The 19,304-nt window shown below is 33.4% G+C and overlaps 1 pseudogene; it reads left to right on the top strand.

Moving 5' to 3' along the window:
- Positions 1-10,033: 10,033 nt before the first annotated feature.
- LOC100010257 (V-type proton ATPase subunit C 1-like) lies at positions 10,034-13,228 on the top strand (annotated as a pseudogene).
- Positions 13,229-19,304: the final 6,076 nt, after the last annotated feature.

The raw sequence follows: 19,304 nt of genomic DNA, 5'->3' as shown, positions 1-19,304 counted from the left end.
TCACTTGCCAGAAACTTTGTATTTGGGGAATCATTAATTTATGGACAGGGCTAAATAACTTATGACAATCCTTTCAAATCTTCAATATTTCTAGAATTGGGTTAATTCCAATATATATTTTACTACAATTCTATTTCATCACATATCAAAATTATGCTAGCACATTATACTAATTAAATACTTCAAGAGCTTTGTTATTTTATTGGGAGAAGTAAATTATCCCTTCATCAATAGAGATTATTTTTCTTCCATGATTTAATAAGACAATATCATGAACCGACAAAAAAAAAAACACATTAAAATAACTAATGTTCTTATAATATACCTCACGGAAATTAGCTGTGATTTTCATCAGATGTAAGGAATTATCTGATACTCTTAAAATCATTTGAGCTTGGTATAATGCTTTTACTAGTTAGTTCTATTATATAGTCTTCCAAACTCATGAAAACATATGCCATCAAAGTGAGAATTTATTGTACAATTACTATGAATAAAATGTATCTTAACCTTAAAAAATGTTAAAACATCCACATTAGATAAAACACAGAAAATTAGGCAAGGGAAGTATTATTCCTCCCAATAATAAAATCACAATAGAAGTGTCATTGTTGATACTAGAACTTAAGTCTACAACATCTTTTCCAATACCCATTTCACTATGTAAAAAATGAAGTTAGTTATACTGAAAGAAATTCAACTGAATACATAAAGGTATAGATATGAAAATATAGATTAAAGAGTTAAAATGTTCTCTCTCTGTCTCTGTCTTCTTTATCTCTTTGTCTTCAATGTCTTTCTATATATGTCCAGAGACATATATTTATATTTTATATCTCCAAATGAATTTTTAAAAAATAAATAAACTATGCAGGATACCCTACATTTCACAAATAAATGCATATAAACCTATATGCCTCTTATTCCTTAGTTGTTTCCATTGTGTTGGACTCCTTGTGACCTTTTTTGGGGTTTTTCTTGGCAAAAGTACCTCTATTTCCTTCTCTAGATCATTTTATAGATGAGAGAATCGAGGAAAACAGGGTTAAGTGACTTACTCAGGTCACATAGCTAGTAAGTGTCTGAAGCTGGATTCAAACCCTGGAAGATGAGTTTTCCTGACATCAGGGCTAACTTTTAATCTACTTTGCCTCCTATGTGCCATATACATGTATACATATGCATCTATATATGTCTGGGTGTAAACCTATGTTTGTATGTATGTATTTAAATAAATATATGTATTCCTACACATTCACACACCCAGGTATCCCTTTCATATTGTAACTTTCTCCATCTTAGTTTCAGTATATCATGGACAGATGTAAGAAATTAAATGGGGATTTTGGGGAAGTTTTGCAGAGGCTGAAATTGACAAACTAAGGTTAATAGATGATACAGAAAAAGTTTGGAAACTCAGAAATACATAAAATATATGTATAGTGTTGTAATTCCCTCATGAAAGGAAAAGAAAAATCAGATCTTCTCTAGTACAAAGAGAGGACCAAAATTTTGACATAGATTTTCCATATCTAAAGGCACCAAATCCCCTTACTTCCAGAGGTGGAGTCAAGATGATGGAGCAATCCATATCAGCTCTGTGCCGCCATGAGAATACTCTTTGACAAAGATTAAAATATTGCCACAGAATGAATACAGTAGTGAAAGAACCAACAAAGAGACAGTGAAACAACTTTCAAGGAAAGAAAAACTAAAAGGTAGACAAAGAACATATAGGGTACAGGGGTAAGGGAGAACAGAGCCAACAAGAAGCTAGAGCAAGGAGGGAAGAGTAAACCAAGAAGAAGCCATACATCCCCACCCCACATCTGCCAACAAAGATTCAAGAACCTATTCCGAAGCCAAAATACAGATCCTGAGATACTGCCTGGGTATATATTGATACAAGTCAACACATAACTCTTGAAATTTCAAACCTGTGGAGAAGTCCAGAGTCCCAGGCCAGGGAATTCTAGTCTGGGCTTGAGATGAGGACTTAGTTAACACTTTGTATTAAATACTTAGTACTGATGATTTTAGCTAAAGCTCATGGCAGAGCAGAGTTCCAAGGCTGGACAGTAAACTTTGTGTCTGATTGGATAAAATACACTGCCCCTGACCTATCAAGATCAGAATGAGATCAAAGGCTTACTCCTAATCCTGAGGCAAGTCTTTAAACTATGAACATCTCAAGGGTCAATTGAGCCACGGGGGAGAGGGCTCTCAGAGTTCATAGTCCCCAGACTATCACATCATTCCCTCCAAGCCTACTTATAATTAGATAGAAAAATGAGTATACAACAACAAAAAGCTAAAATTAATGAATGGAGACAATGAACAAGGTTACAGACACAGAACGGGACAGTGAAAGCAAAGGAAATACACTCAAAGTCCAAAATAAAAATATGGTTTAGACACAAATTCTTGAAGAACTCAAAAAGACTTTAAGAAAAAATAAGAGAGTCAGAGAAAAAGTGGGGAAGACAAATAAAAGGGATGCAAGAAGAAATGGGCCAATTGAAAAAGAACCAACAGCTGACAGAGGAAAATAAGGTCTTAAAAATCAGAATTGACCATTTTGACACTAATAATTTCATGAGAAATCAAGAAACAATAAAGCAGAATTAAAGGAATGAAAAAAGGGAAAAACAAATATGAAATATCTTATTAAAAAAACTAATATAGAAAATAGATCTATGAGAGACAATTTGAGAATTATTGGACTACTTGAAAGACATGATGAAGAAAAAACTTTGGACAGCATAACACAAGAAATTAATCAAAGATCCAGAGATCCTTGAGTAAGAAAATGAAATTAAACTTGAGAAAATTCAAGGATCACTTCCAGAAATAAATCCTCAATTGACAACTTCCAGGAATATAATAGCTAAATTCAAGAGCCACCAAATCAAGGAAAAATACTTGAAGCAGCCAGAAAGAAACCATTCAAATACCATGCAGCTACAATCAGGATTATATAGGACCTACCTAGTGGCTTCTATATTAAAGTATCAAAAGGCATGAAAAATAATATTCAGGACAGCAAAAATTTGGGGTTTACAACTCAGAGTCATCCAGCCAGCAAATACTGAATATATTCTTTCAGGGGAAAAAAATGGACATTCATTAAGACAGAAGATTTTCAAACATTCCTAAGTAATGAGCCACATTTTAAAAAATGTGAAGTGCAAACATGAGATACAAAAGAAGTCCCAAAAGGTAAATGAGAAAGAGAAAATTTAAGGGACTTATTAAGGTCAAAATGTTTATATGTCTATATGGAAAGAGGATTTCTGTAATCCTCAAAAATTACTCTTAGTAGTATAAAAGCTAGAAGGGATTTACTCAGAAAGAAGATAAAGTAAGCTGATTGTGATGATATGATATATATGATGATTATATGTAAATGTGATATGGAAGAATATGTATATATTATATAATATGATATGTATGCATATCAATGATATGTAAAAAATCAATCAAAGGCTGAAAGAGAAGGTTGTACTGAGAAAAAAGGGAAGGGAGAGGTAGATTGGGGCAAATTATATAACATAAAGAGATGTGAAAAATCATTATAGCAAGGGAAGGATAAGGGTGTTGATGGGCAATGCTTCAACTGTACTCTCATCTTAACTAGCTCAGAGAGGGTAAAAGTATACTCAGTGAGGTACAGAATTCTATCTTACCCATAGATTAGTAGAAGGGTTAAGACAAGGGAAGAGGGAGGTAATTGGAGGGAGGAGGAAGAGGAGAGTGACAAAAAGGAAATCACTGATGAAGAGGAACAGAGAGAAAGAGAATAGAGCAGGACTTAAAGGTTATAATACAATAGAGGGCTATACACAGTTAGGAACTATAATGTTGAATGTGAATGGAATTAACTCACCAATTCAACAGAAGCAGATAGCAGAGTGGATTAAAAACTAGAATGCTACTAAATGTTTTTTATAAGAAACATATATAAGGCAGCATGACACACACAAATTCAAGGTAAAAGGCTGCAACAGAATTTATTATGCATCATCTAAAGTAAAAAAAAAAAAACAGGAGTAGCAATCATGATAGTAGACAAAGCTAAACTTGAAATTGGTCTAATTAAAGAGATAAAGAGGGAAATTACCTTCTGTTAAAGGGTAGTATAAAAAATGAAATAATAATATTACTAAATATTTATCCACCAAAAGGCATAACATCTAGATTTCTAAAATGAAAATTAAAGGAGCTCAAGGAGGAAATAAATAATAAAACCATATTAGTGGAGGATCTCAACCTCCCCCTTTCACAACTACATAAATTGAATAAAAAAATAAATAAGAAACAAGTAAGGGAAATGAATGAAATCCTAGAAAAATTAAAATGTATGTATTTCTGGAGAAAACTGAATAGAAATAAAAATGAATATGCTTTCTTTTCAGCAATAAATGGTACATATACAAAGATTGTTCATGTATTGGGGCATAGAAATATTGCAAATGCAGAAAAGCAGAAATAATAAATACAACATAATGCAATAAAATTATACTCATCAAACGTTCATAGAAAGGAAAATCTTAAATTAATTGGAAACTCAATAATCTAATTCTTCAAAACTGGTGGGTCATAAAAGAAATCATAGAAACAAGTGTAGACTTCATTAAAGAGAATGACAATGAGGAGACATCATATCAAAACCTATGGGATACAACCAAAGCAGGACTTGGGAAAAATTTCTATTTCTGAGTTCCTATAGCAAAAAAACTCAGAGGGAGGAGATCAATGAATTGGGCCTGCCTGCAACTTGAAAAATAAGAAAAAGATAAAAATTAAATTGGAATTCCTAAAAATTAAGGAGAAATTAATCAAATTGAAAATAAAAGAAGTATTGAACTACAAATTACAATGGGAGCTGGTACTTTGAAAAAAAAACAAATAAAATAGATAAAACACTATTTAATTTAATAAAAAAAGAAAGAATATAATCAAATTAACAGTATCAAAGGTGAAAAGGTTGATCTCACCTCTATTGAAGAGGAAATTAAAGTAATTTTTAAGAACTATTTTGCTCAATTACATGATAATAAATTTTACAATCTAGATGAAATGGGTGAATATTTGCAAAAAAATATGAATTGCCTACATTAACAAAAGTGGAAATAGGATACTTAAATAATTCCAACTCTGAGGTACCACCTTACACCTATCAGACTGGCCAATATGGCAGTAAAGGAAATTGATAAATGTTTGAAGGGATGTGGCAAAATTGGGACACTAGTACACTACTGGTAGAGTTGTCAATTGGTCCAACCATTTAATCCAGCTATACCATTGTATGCCAAAGAGATAATAGGAAAAATACCTGTACAAAAATGTAGCTATGCTCTTTATGGTGGAAGAGAGTTGAAAAACAAGATGGTGTACATCAATTGGGAATGGCTGAACAAATTGTGGTATCTGTTGTGATGTGATGTGATGGAATACTATTGTATTGAAAGGAATGATGAACTGGAGAATTTCTATTTGAAGTGGAAAGACCTCCAGGAATTAATGCAGAGAGAAAGTAGCAAATTCAGGAGAACATTATACACAGAGACTGATATAGTGTGGCACAATCAAATATAACAAACTTCTCTATTTGCAGCAATGCAATGTCCCAGTACAATTCAGAGGAACTTATAAAAAAGAACATTATCCTCATCTATATAATAACTGTTAGAATAACTGTTAGAATAAAAACACAGAAGAAAAACATATGATCAATAACATGGATTGATGGGATATGATTACAATTTTGATGTTAAAAAACACTCTATACAAATAACATGGAAATAGATTTTGAACAATGATACATGTATCATCAAGTGGAATTGCTTGTCAACTCAGGGAGTGGGGAGGAGAGAGAGGTGGGAAAAATCATGAATCATATAAACATAGAAAATAGTCTAAATTTAAAATGTGTGTGTGAGATACCTGGGTATATGTACATAATCAAACTTTTCTGATCCTTTAGGATTCTTTTATCTTTATAATTTGTTACACGTAATGGTTCTTCTTCATTTTCTCTGTTATAAGACTGAAATCAACTTTAGGATTCTTTCCCAAATATTCCCTTCCAATAGCACATTTTTATGCTGTTGCTCAGTTATTCTATTGCATATCCTATTTTAGTCACACCAGTCTATACTCAAGATTTGTCTTACAAATATCCTCAGGGCATTAAATTTTATTTCCTATTTCTTCACTTACATTCTTCTAAAAAGCCTTTTTGTTAAACTCCCAGTGGCACCCCTAAAGTATTAGATTTAACATTCTATACTTCAGTAACTGGAAAATAATAAAATTTTACTCCACTAGCCTCTATCCTATTCTTCTTCAGAGCTAATCAGTAGAATCTTCTTTTTTCTCTTCATTCCTTCTTATCTAAAATGTGTTCATCTACTTACTTAAAGAAAATATCTCAGACTTCCGGGTAAGCATGGCAGCAGTCTAGATGCAGGGCACTTCCTCTCTTTAGACTCATCAATATAGACTACCTCATTAGACCCCCCAAAAAAACATTTTTATCAGAAAAAAGGGACTCTGCAGTAGGGCACAGCATTGAAGGTATGAGGGATTTGGGCATTTCCACATTATAAGGGAATGAGAAAACTCCCACTCAAATGTGAGCTGATCTACCCTCCCCCTCCCCACCTACAGATCCAGAGTCAGAGCCAGTGCACACCAGATTCAGCGAGTGAGCGAGGGACAACTCTCAAGTTAGCAAGAGGAGCCTATAGGTCTCAAGAGCTGACTAATGACACCAAGGACCTACCCCTGAGAGCAGTTACACCCAAAACCCCAGCGGGCAGGGGAACACAGACCATGGGTGCCCCCAGGAAGGTAGCACAATTGAGGAGATTCAAGAGCTTGCCTCAGGCAAAATCCTTGTTCCTTAACTCTATATGCAGAGGACCTGTCCAGCTCACTCAGATTTCTGACTAAAAAGGAAAGGTAAATCTTCCACCATAATGGCTAATTGTACACAGGAGCCCCAAACACCTTCCAAAAAAAAATTGGCAGTGACCCTCAAAAAATTTTATGGAGGAAAATCACAGGCTACAGAGGATATACAGGAGGAAATTCAAACAAAAACAAAACCGTCTAAAAAATGGAAATTGTCCACAAGCTCTGGAAGAATTAAAATTGGTGCTTATCAAAAATATGGAAGCCTTCTGGCAAGATAGGTTGGAAATAGTTCAAATAGAAAATAAATTATAACACAAAAACAAAAAAAATATAGAAGAAAACCAAAAAATTATAGCTGAAAATCAAAAGGATAAAGCAGAAAACCAGGGCTTAAGGACCAGAATTGAGCAACTGGAAACCAATGATTTTGGGAAACAGCAAAAATTAATAAGGCAAAGTCAAAAGACTGACAAAATAGAAGAAAACATAAAATATCTCACTAACAAGGTCACCAGGAAAACAGAAGAAGGAGAGACAATTTGAGAATCATTGGTCTACCTGAAAAGCCAGGAATAAACAGAAATCTTGTCATACTCTAAGAATTCATTCAAGAAAATTGCCCTGATATTATAGAACAAGGGGGAAAAATAGACATTGAAAGAGTTCATAGAACACCCTCTATACTAAATCCCCAAAGGACAAATCCCAGGAATGTAATTGCCAAATTCCAAAGTTTTCAAGCTAAGGAGAAAATTCTAAAAGAATTCAAAAAGAGACAATTCAGATACCAAGGAGCATCAATCAGGATCACATAAGACCTGGCAGCTACCACACTAAAGGCCTGCAACACCTGGAACATGACATTCAAAAAGGCAAGAGAACTCGGTCTTCAACCAGCAATCACCTAACCATCAAAACTGACTATATACTTCCAGGGGAAAGTATGGGCATTCAACAAAATAGAAGATTTCCAAATATTTGTAAAGAAAAGATCAGAACTAAGTGGAAAGTCTGATATTCAAACACAAAGATCAAGAGAAACATGAAAATGTAAATAAGAAAAAGAGGGAAAAGGAGAAAACAAATTTTTTATTGTATTCAAATTTTCTTCTTTAAGGGCTACAATTAGATCAAATTATATATATTAATATATGGTGAAAATGTTATTTGTAACTCTAAAAAAACTGTGTTCATTATAATAGTAATTAGAAGAAGCACTCATAGGAACATATTGGGGCATTAAGGGCTATAAGATGATAGGCAAAAAAAAAAGCAAAAGTGTCGGCGGAATTGAAGAGGGTACAAAGAGATACTTGAAGAAATAAAATAAATAGAATAATCTTTTTCAAACAAAGATACACATGGGAAGGGGGGAAGAATATTCTTATAAGAAGGAGAGGAAGAGAGTGCTAATAGGTAATATTTAAACCTTAGTCTCAGTGAAATCAATTCTGAAAGGGAAGAGCCCTTAGATCCACTGGGGTCTTGAATTCTATCTTATCCTTCATGGAAAGTGAGAAGGGAAAACTTTGGGGGTAGGGGGTTAAGGGTATACAAAAAGGGAGGGAAGGAGAGGGAGGAGGAAACTTACCAGATCCTAAAACGAATAAACAAGAAGGGAACAAAAAAGGAGGGACCAAAAAGGGAAGCATATCAAGGTAGGGGAATAGGGGGATTGATTAAAAATAAACCACTGGTTTAAAAGGATATAGCAAAAGAAGAAAGGACAGAACTAATAGAGGATATCAAAACGCTAGGGAATTCACAAGTGACAATCATAACTTTTAAAGTGAATGGGATGAACTCACCCATAAACCACAATAGAATAGGAGAGTGGATTAGAATTCTAAACCCTACCATATGTTGTCTACAAGAAACACACATGAGGCAGGTAGATACTCAGAAGATCAGAATTAAAGGTTGGACCAAAACCTATTGGGCCTCAAGTGATAGAAAGAAGGCAGGAGTTGCAATCATGATATCTGACAAATAAAAATAGACCTGATTGAAAGGGATGCGGAAGGTAAATATATCCTGATAAAAGGGAGTATAGACAATGAGGAAATATCAATAATCAACATGTATGCACCAAATAGTATGGCACCCAAATTTCTAGTGGAAAAACTAATAGAATTGAAGGAGGAAATAGATAGTAAAATTATACTAGTGGGAGACCTGAACCTACCACTATCAAATTTAGATAACTAAAACAAACAAATAAACAAATAAACAAGCAAACAAATAAATAAATGAATGAATGAATAAAAAAATAAATGAGGAGGTAAAAGAGATTAATGAAATCTTAGAAAAATTAGAGTTAATAGATATATGGAGAAAAATAAATAAGGACAAAAAGGAATATGCCTTCTTTTCAGCAGTATATGGTACATTCACAAAGATTGACCAAATTCCTTTTATGACACAAATATGGTAGTGATTCCAAAGCCAGGCAGGTCAAAAATCAAGAAAGAAAACTACAGACCAATCTCCTTAATGAACATAGATGCAAAAATCTTAAAGAGGATACAAGCAAAAAGACTGCAGAAAGTGATTACCTTAGTCCCCACCCATGGGATATTCTCTCTACCTATTAAAATCTTATCCTTCAAAGGTAATTTCAAATGCATTCTCTTCCATGAATCCTTCCTGAAGCCGTTTCACTGAATATTTAATTTTCCCCTCCAGACACTCATGGAGCACTGTCATATATATTATACGTATAATATACATATATGTCAAATTCATGCTGTCCTTATTACTTTCTTAAATAACACATGCGCTGTTCATATTAGGTATGAATAATGCTATTTATAATGCCTTGTGGAAATCTCAATCCTTGGCAAGGTTTTCAATCTTTTTTCTTACTAATCTTCAATATAACAACCCATAACTTATTTCCTTATTCATCTTCACACCTTTCTCAATTTTGTTTGTCTTCTGGTAAGCAAAGCCCTCACCTTCAATATTATCCACAGTGCTCAACACTAACTCATATTCATTCATGTATTCAATTCTTACTCAAAACCTACTTCCAAAATAACCTTAATTTCAATTTATCTGAATACTTTCTACTGTTAAGGGAGATTTTGGAAGAAGTAATGAAACAGAGGGTATGCACAGAGTTGATGTAACAGGGAACTATTCACTGGGGATCCAGCAAGTGCCCAGAATCCTGGATTGGAATCCTGTGAAAATAAATGCCATCAGTGGAGTTAGGAGAGGATCCTTGAGGAAGAAATATCTCCAGGATCCAGCTCTGACTTCCTCTGCACCTTTCTACTTGTTCCTTAAAATAACCCACCTGATTCCTGAAGATCCATTTAGTCATTCAAACTACAATCACTCTGAAGAAGAAACCTCTACCAAGGTTTATTTGAACTGCTTAGTTTACCTTGGGAGGGGTTTTGGCCTCACCCAGGTAGACCAAGGTCAAACCTGACACCTGACTCCATCATTAGCTATTTTTAATCTAGAGACTATTTACATTGTGGATTTAGCCTAGATTAGATCAAATTAGAAGGGGTAATAGAGGTAGAGAGAGTAGAGAGCATAGCCTCAGCTCAGCTGAAGGTCAGAGACTGTAAAGGGTCAAGATGTTTGGGATATAGATAATTTTATTAGAATTTAAGGAAATTCCTCAGCCCATATTTCCTTCCTATTCCTCAACAACATCTATAATACATCTGTTACCATGAGAAGTGGAGTCAATGTGATTACCTACTGGCCTTAGCCAGAGAGAAAGAACAGCGATTTTTTCTCCTTAGACCTGAGGAGACCATTTTGCCCAACTGGGTCGAGTAAAACTCCAGTCAATCATTTATATCATCTTTATGCTACATATTATATTTTAGTGTTATTTGTGCATATATTCTATAGTATTGATTCACACATAGTATCCAGGTGACTTTAGATGTTAATCTCCCTCCATCTGAACATTTAAATAATTGAATTACGTGACTTAAAAGTAGATTTGTAGTTGGGTGGACGAAAAGCTGGAAGTCATGAAGTCTTGATATGAAATCCAACCTCAAATACCAGGTATGTGGCTCTGGGTAAATCACTTAACTTTTATATTCTTTTGTTTCCTCAGCTGTAAAATGTGGATAATAAATAGAATCTATCTTCCAGTGGTATGATGATTAAATAAGATATTTATTTAATATGGATCACACTGTATGACTTATAATATACATTTAATAAATCCCTCTTCCATATCCAGAAATAAATTATATAAATGAATAAAGTACCATGGTTTGATTACTGAGTGCAATCTTATTGTATCTTTCTTGTTCAGGAAACACAAGACAGTATGATAAATATGGTTTCCAACTTGGCACATATGAGAGAAGAAAACCATTGTTTTCTATCTCCATGAGGGTTGACATCTACTCATGCTAGCTTTCCAACTGACAAGTGCATTAAAAGCCTCTGGCAGTCAGCTTGTCACATATTGGTAATGCTGAGATGAGTTTGCCTAGGTTTTTTCTCTTCTTAAGTAGGTGTGGTGATTGCCATGGTTGATGGTGACATGGTCCTTTATTCATTTTACTTTTTTAGAGTAAGTGTTGCGTTATCAGATAGCTGCTAATGCCTCTCAGCAGGATTGGGAACTTTGAGACAAGTGACTGATTGCAAAGCTGACACCTGAAATAAAGCCCTAACGAGGAATTGTAGTTCCAAAATAGTGTGAAGCCAGTGCCTTTCAATGAGAGCTGTTCTTCATTGGAGAAATCTGATTTCATATTTTTGAAAAGTATAGTGAACTCTAATTTTGGAACTTTTAATCAATGTATTTCTTAACATTGTGTTATTGTATTTTACAGTATAGTGCTTAGTTTATGTTTTAATAGAATATTCATTCTGAAACTTGTTATAAGACAGTTCTCTATGTCTGTGTGGTAGTATCAACTTTATGGTGTTTCTGTCTACCAGGGTCACTCTATAGATAATAATAAACCAGTCTTAAAGAAATCCAAGAGTGGAGTCAGCAGATACAGAGGGGTCAGTTGTTATTCTCAGCTTGCCATATGACTTTTGTCAGTGGAACCTAGGGCTGAGAGAGCCTGGGTAATGAGGAGATGGAGAGCTGAGCTGCTAAGTCCTCCTGGGTTTCCCTTTTCCATGGCTTCTTACTTTTTTTTTTCATCATATCAATCTTACTTTTGGAAAATTTTCTTGATTAGCATGATGGAGGTTTGGCTTTTATCAGCTCCTGGGATATTTTAGTTGGATTATCAGATGACATGGTGAAAGTGAATTCATTTGTACAGGGTTGATTTCATCAGATCCAGAAATTTACTTAAAAAAATTGAAGCAAAAGTCACATGGTACATTTGACCTTTGAGAGAGACTTTGTAGAAGAATTCTTAAGAAAGTGGCCCAATATATGACTGATGTATTAGAGGATAGTAGAGATAAAGTTCAAGAAAATCTGATGGCTAATGGAGTTGACTTGTTTACATGTATAGCAAGGTTACAACAGGATATGGCCCAATATCCAATCAAACAGTTCCTGAAAAATATTTCTGAAATAACTGGCAAGGGAGTAAATCAAATTGAAAATAACTTGAAAGTCCAAGCATTTGCATACAATAATCTGAAAGGCAGTCTTCAGAATTTGGAAAGAAAGAATACGGGTAGTTTATTAACTAGAAGCCTAGAAGAAATCATAAAGAAAGATGACTTTGTCTTTGATTCAGAATATCTCATCATATTATTAGTGGTAGTTCCAAAGTTAAACTACAAGGATTGGATTAAGCAATATGAGACATTGGTTGAGATGGTAGTCCTAAGGTCTAGCAGAGTTTTTTCAGAGGACCAAGAATACTTTCTTAAGAAAGGAAGTGGATGGAAGATTTCAAATATAAAGCCAGAAAGAACAAGTTCATTGTTTATGATTTTCAGTGTAATGAAAAGGAGATGATCATGCTCTCTACAAGAAGAAGCAGTTTGGATCTCTAGTATAATGGCTGAAAGTTATTTCAGTGAAGCTTGCATTGCATTGATTCATGTGAAAGCATTAATAGTTTTTGTTGAGTCTGTCTTAAGATATGAATTGTCAGGGAACAGGTGATGCTACTTCAATCCAGCAGGAAAAAATAAAACCATGAAGAAACTTAGAGAAGTATTATATGATTTGAATAAACACCTGGACAATAGTGCAGCTGTTATTGATGTTCCTGTGGATTTTCCAGGCTTAAATATCAGTCAACAGGAATATTATCTCTATGGGTACTACCAGATTGAGTGTAACCTATTGGAATTCAAGTAAAAATCCTCAATACTGACATCCTATCTTAGTGTTGGTGTATATGAACAGAAATGAAGTTGAAGTATGTCTATACTTTTAACTCTATCAATCCAATGTTTACTTCTTACTTACTTTCCTTGGGTAAATTTTCCCTATTGTTGTCCATCTCTTGATATTTTATTTTTAAAGAAAAGCATATGTATTTTTGCTTTTTATTGATCAGGTCTGTGAATATGTTCTGAAAAAAAAAGTTTATTTATAAACAGAATAGAATACTATTTTTTTTCTTCATTGATATAGTGGTATACATTCAGTAAACTCATTACTATTATTCTGCAAAGACCTTGTTTACAACATAAAAGTGGAAAAATTTGTGCTATTTGATTTTCTGTATTTAGTAGCTATAATTGTTGAATGGTTTTTGAATTGTGATGTTTAAAAAGTGACAATATTCAGGTATGTGTTGTCTGAATATTGCCAACAACAATCTATGAGCTCTGTCAGCACCCAGATAGAAGAATAAAATTACCTGTACAAAGGTGTGTTGTGGGGTGCATAACATTTTCCAAACTTTGGTCAGAGACTCAGTAACTAAGATCATTTCTGACTAGATGCTACTGTACCACTTTCCGTTATTTGTGTGCCACAAGAGGTAATTTGTCTTCTATTTAGTTTGTGTTTACTTTCCACAGATTATCTTGCTGTGCCAAATTTGCCTCATAACACACAATGTGATGTTGGAATTCATTTTTCCAAACATAGAGGCATTTATATCTGGTTATCAAACTTTTGGTATTCTTAAGTGATTGCGAATTAGTTCTAATTTTGAATAAAGTCCAGCAAAATTAAAAAAAAAAGAATTCAAGAATGGACTATCTTTCCCTGAAATTAGAATAGAAAAATTTCACTATAATGTCCTGATCCATATGTATGCCCAGTTTACTTTCATCCCTTATAGCTATCTCAAATAAGTATCACTCACATTTTTCACCAAGTGAAGGTAGTCTCAGTTTCTCAGAGGTCATATTGGTAGTAAACTAGCACTGAACAAGTACATTAAGATTGGAATTCTGTGTATACGAAAGAACAATTAACTGCATGTATATTTAATTTCTAAAAGTTTTGAGGAAATTTACCAGAGGGTTATTCATTAAATGATGTCTTACTTTGGTTTCATTAATGAACAAAAGTTGTCACTTAAGTCAGAGAGATATGATTATCTACATTGATAAAGAGAATACCCAAGATGATGATATGGGTAGTTGAATATTTCATGGTACAGAGTAAAGAAATACCATCTGGTTCACTTAACCTGAGTGCCACAAAAAGAACTCACTTCCCTTTCTTGCTCTATTGGTTTGGAATTCCTTTTTGTTCTATTTTTTTCCCTTTCCCTTTCCCTTTCCCTTTCCCTTTCCCTTTCCCTTTCCCTTTCCCTTTCCCTTTCCCTTTCCATTTCCCCTCCTCTGTCTCTTCCTGTTTTCCTTGCTTTTCAGTATGTTTGCCTAGAATTTCCTCCACTATACTCCACTTCAAAATTTACAGTGTATATACACTCTGAGGTAGAAACCTGGTAATGGAAAAGCAGGATTAGAGATTAAACCACTAAGGTTGGCCATAACTTTTCTCAGTTAAATGTCCATTGCTGATTTTATTAAACAGGTTCCCTTTCTTTGACACTTCCATTTTTCCAAACTTATTTTTCTCTTTGTCCAACTGTCCAATTCCTTTCATATCATGAAACATTCATGACAGTCTGAGGCTTCTTTACTCCTGGATTATGAATTAATTTAACTTTAGTAATCTACAAATCTAGGATCATTTTCAGTAACTTTTTGAAATTTTTTTTGGATATAATTTTTTTTAAATGAAGTGGATTGGACTAGCCTTGTAATGGAATGTTTCTCATTTTAACTAGGAGTAAAAAAATATTGGAAAATGTTCAAAGGGTCTTCAAAATTAATAAGCATTAAATAGGCACCTACTGTGTGCCAGATATTACACTTAGTGATGAGGTTTCAAAAATAAAGGGTAAAATAAAATAGGAAAAGCAAATTAGACCAGAATGAAGATTTTTCCCCATGAGTTCATCATAAGAAACTCATGTCTTTTCCTACTAGATACACCTAAATCTTCATATGTCAGATCCTAAGGGTGCTTGTCTTTATCCTGCTAGTAAAAGAAACATCACCAATATCTTTGAAAATAGAGTTGATTCTTTAACTGTTTAGACAGTGATATAGTGAGGTCAGGAAGATATTCAACCATTTTCCCCCTTCATATTCCTCACCAAAGTTGGTAGTGTCATGCAGTGAGGGAACATAAATGAGTTCCAACAAATGACTTATATATGAACTTTAGAATTCAATCAGTTAGCAAGTTGGGTATTGTCTGAAGCTATTTTTTAAAAAAGATCTAAATTACAGATTATAAAATCATTTTCTTATTTCTCTAATCAAATTTGTCAGTGTAGATCTGGCAGAAGAGTTCCTTTCAAAGTTCAACTTTCCCATGAAATTATAAATAGATGGAAAAGTAGAGTTTATTAAAGACTCATTAATTCAATAACTTAGCTTACTTCAGGCCCATGTTGAATGCTTTTGGTTCATGAATTAATGAGCAGACAAACACACCCTATTATATAATTTCAGAATTGGATGTGACTTCAGTCCAGAAACATAAATCTGGGTAGTCATCTAACCTTTGATTGAAGATCTCCATTTATTCAATATATTGAATAAATCAATCCAAGCTTAATTCAGCACTAATATAATAAGCCACAAAGGTAGGACAGCATGGCCTAGACTGGACATAGAGTACATTGAAGTTCATATGCTGATCAAAATCAAACAAGTAAAATAAGTAGCCTCTGCACCCTCTACCTAAATGACCTAGGAGAGATACTGTCTAAAGTTTTTTAAAAGGTTTTTCTTTACATTCAGTTTAAATCAACCTTTTCCCAGTTGCTACAAAGTACTCATAAGTATGTCTTCTGGTGACTTGGAGAATTATTTTGATTTCTAGTTCATTAGATATCTCTTGCAATAATAAAAAGAGAATAATTATGTCATACATTAGTCCTCTATTCTCTAAGCTAAATAAATATCCACAATTACTTTGGATTGTCTTCAGATGGTACTGTAAGACAGTTTATACCCTGATTTTCCTCCTCACTAATTTCTCCACTTTATCAACATTTTCCTATAATGTGAAGCCCTGTACCGAATACATTACTTTAGATGTGATTTTACTGCATTCTTGATACTGAAAGAGAATTCTTTAATCCATTGTCTATCTTGAGTTAACACTAACTTAAGTACCCCTACTTAATGCCTCACTAGACTGAAGAAAGGATTAACTCTTCTTTATCTACCTTTTGATTGAACCAACAGAAACCTTAAACTAGATTAAGGATTTTTCAAGTCACTTACTAAAATGAATGACAATTCTGGAAACTTGTGAATCCTTTAATAAGAGTCTACATCTTCAGAGGATGAGAGGTATGGATTCCAAACTGGTGAATCCTATGATCGGAGTTGATGCCTTCAGAGGCCTTTGATAAGATTTGACACCTTCAGCACCAAAAAAATACTGAATAGATTAATACCTTTAAAAATAGAACTGGTAAAACAGGCTGAAATATTCACTGAAGATAAGAAATTCTTAAAAAGTAGAATAGGCCAAAGGGAAAAAGGAATTTTAAAAATCACTGAAAAGATAATTCCTTAAAATTAGAATTGGGCAAATGGAAGTTAATGTCTCTCTAAGACATCAAGAAAAAAAAAGTCAAAAGAATGAATCTAACAATACATTATTTACAAGAGAAACTTTAAATGAAAGCCAAACACAGAAAATGAAGGATTGGAACTGAATCTAATATGCTTCAGTTGAACTAAACAAAGTCAGGGTTAGCAATCATGATGTTAAACAAAGCAAAAATAGACTTAATTAAAAGAGAGAATCAGGGAAACTACATTTTGCTAAGAGGTAACAAAGATTAAATAATATCAAAAATTTCTACAGTAAGTCTCTGATAAAGTTCTCATTTTTCAAATATATACTGATTGCAAAGCATTTCAATTCATGAAAATACGATCCATTCCCCAATTGATAAGTTGTCAAAGGATATAAACAGACAGTTTTCATTAGATTAAATCAAATTTATGGATAGTGATTTGAAAAAAAAAAAGTTGAAATCACTATTAGAGAAATATTAAAACAACTCGGAGCTATCAAGTTATACCAATCAGAAATGAAAAATATTGTAGATCAGTGAAAAATAGGTACACTAATGTATTGTTGGTGAAATAAGTATAACCATTCTGGAGAATAATTTGGAAGAATGCCCAAAAGGGTATAAATTGTGCATAGCATTTGACCCAGCAATACCACTACTACTTCTGTATCTCAAAGAAATAAAAGGTAAAAGACCTATTTGTACAAAAATTTCATAGTAGGTTTTTGTGGTGGCAAAATTTGAAAATTGAGGGGATGCTCAGTTGGAGAATGGCAAATCAAGTTGTGGCATATGATCATGATGGAGTACAGTTGTTCTATGTGAAATGATGACATGGTTTTATAAAAAACATGATAAGACTTATTTGAACTGATGCCAAGTAAAGGGAAAAGAATTGGGAGATCATTGTGTATAGTAGCAACAATGATATAGTGATGATCAACTGTGAAAGACTTGACTACTCTTATCAATATAATGATATGAGGCAATTCCAAGAGACTTAGGATGAAAAAATGCTCTTCTTCTGAGAGAAAGGGCAGATGAACTCTGACTTCAATTTCAAGTATAATTTCTCACTTCATGTTTTTCCTTAAAAAAATAAAAATAAAATATGGCTCAGCTATGGGCTAGTCATTTAAGCTCTCAGGGACCCCAGGAAAATTTCTAATATTATAAGTTACAGACTAGTTGCTTCATTTAGAGTTCAGTAGTTGAGTTAATTCAAGTATTATAGAAACTGAACTGAGGGTCAGGGAAAACTAAAAGTTTCTAGCCTGGCTGAGAGTGGAGCAGTTCAGTTTAATATATGAAATTAAAAAAAAATCCTCCTTGGGCTTTTACTGTCAGATGATACCATGATCACTTGTATTTCATGGGTACTGAACACTTCTTGAAATAAGGTGAGTTCACATTTAAAACCAGACACATACTATTTTTTTCAATCAAAAAAGTTATCTTTTCTTAATGAAAAAATAAAATGAATTGCTATAATCTTACAATTCAATTTATGTAAAAGAGGATCACCACCTTTTGTAGAGCTATAATTTAAGGTTAAATTTCAAATGGTTTGGTGAACATACTGCTATCCTTATACTAGATCAGGAGTTCTTTATTATATTTTTGAATTCTTGAAAATTAATGATATCTTGGTCTAGAAGGTTTGGCTACTGATCAAAGTATTTAAAACAGAATAAAGTAAGTAACTTTAGAACTTATTGGAATGTAAGTTCTTTCTATGTAGATTAAGGTGTGTTTGATAGCAATATTGTATTACCTGTGCTTATTAGAGAAGGAAAGAAAAAAATGAATAAAGTAGATAAGAAGAGACAAAGAAAACCAGGAAGTGTTATCCTATGCATCAAGAATAATGGAAGATCATGATTTCATAAGATATCACAATATTTGGATTACCACAGTTTTTACACAGGATTATCTGGTTTTGAATTTTCTGGTTCTAAGAGGCACCTGTGCAGGAATACAAAAAGGAGATACTAAGAAATTATCAAAACTCCAAACCTGTGGATTTAGGGAGGAACTAAAGATTATTATATCCCAAGGTATTATAGAAATAGTGAGCTTCTTCTTTGCCTTAAATTCATTCAGAATGATTCATTTATTTCATGATCTTTGTTGGAATAATAATTAGAGCTCATATCTGAGGAAATTGATTATAGTCTTCCTACAGTCCCATTTAAGTTAATTTTCCCCAAAGAAAAGGGAAAAAGCTGAAAGGACTTCAAGAATTTCATTTCCTACAGTGATGTAAAACTCTTGAGGGGATGTGGGAAAACTGGGACACTAATGCACTGTTGGTGGAATTGTGAACTGATACAACCATTCTTGAAAGAAATATAGAGCCACACTTAAAGTGCCATAAAACTATGTATATTGTTTGAC

Source organism: Monodelphis domestica, chromosome 8, assembly GCF_027887165.1.
Source record: "Monodelphis domestica isolate mMonDom1 chromosome 8, mMonDom1.pri, whole genome shotgun sequence".
NCBI classification, from domain to species: Eukaryota; Metazoa; Chordata; class Mammalia; order Didelphimorphia; family Didelphidae; genus Monodelphis; species Monodelphis domestica.
The sequence above is the reverse complement of the archived record's forward strand: the minus strand, read 5'-3'. Positions and strand labels throughout refer to the sequence as shown.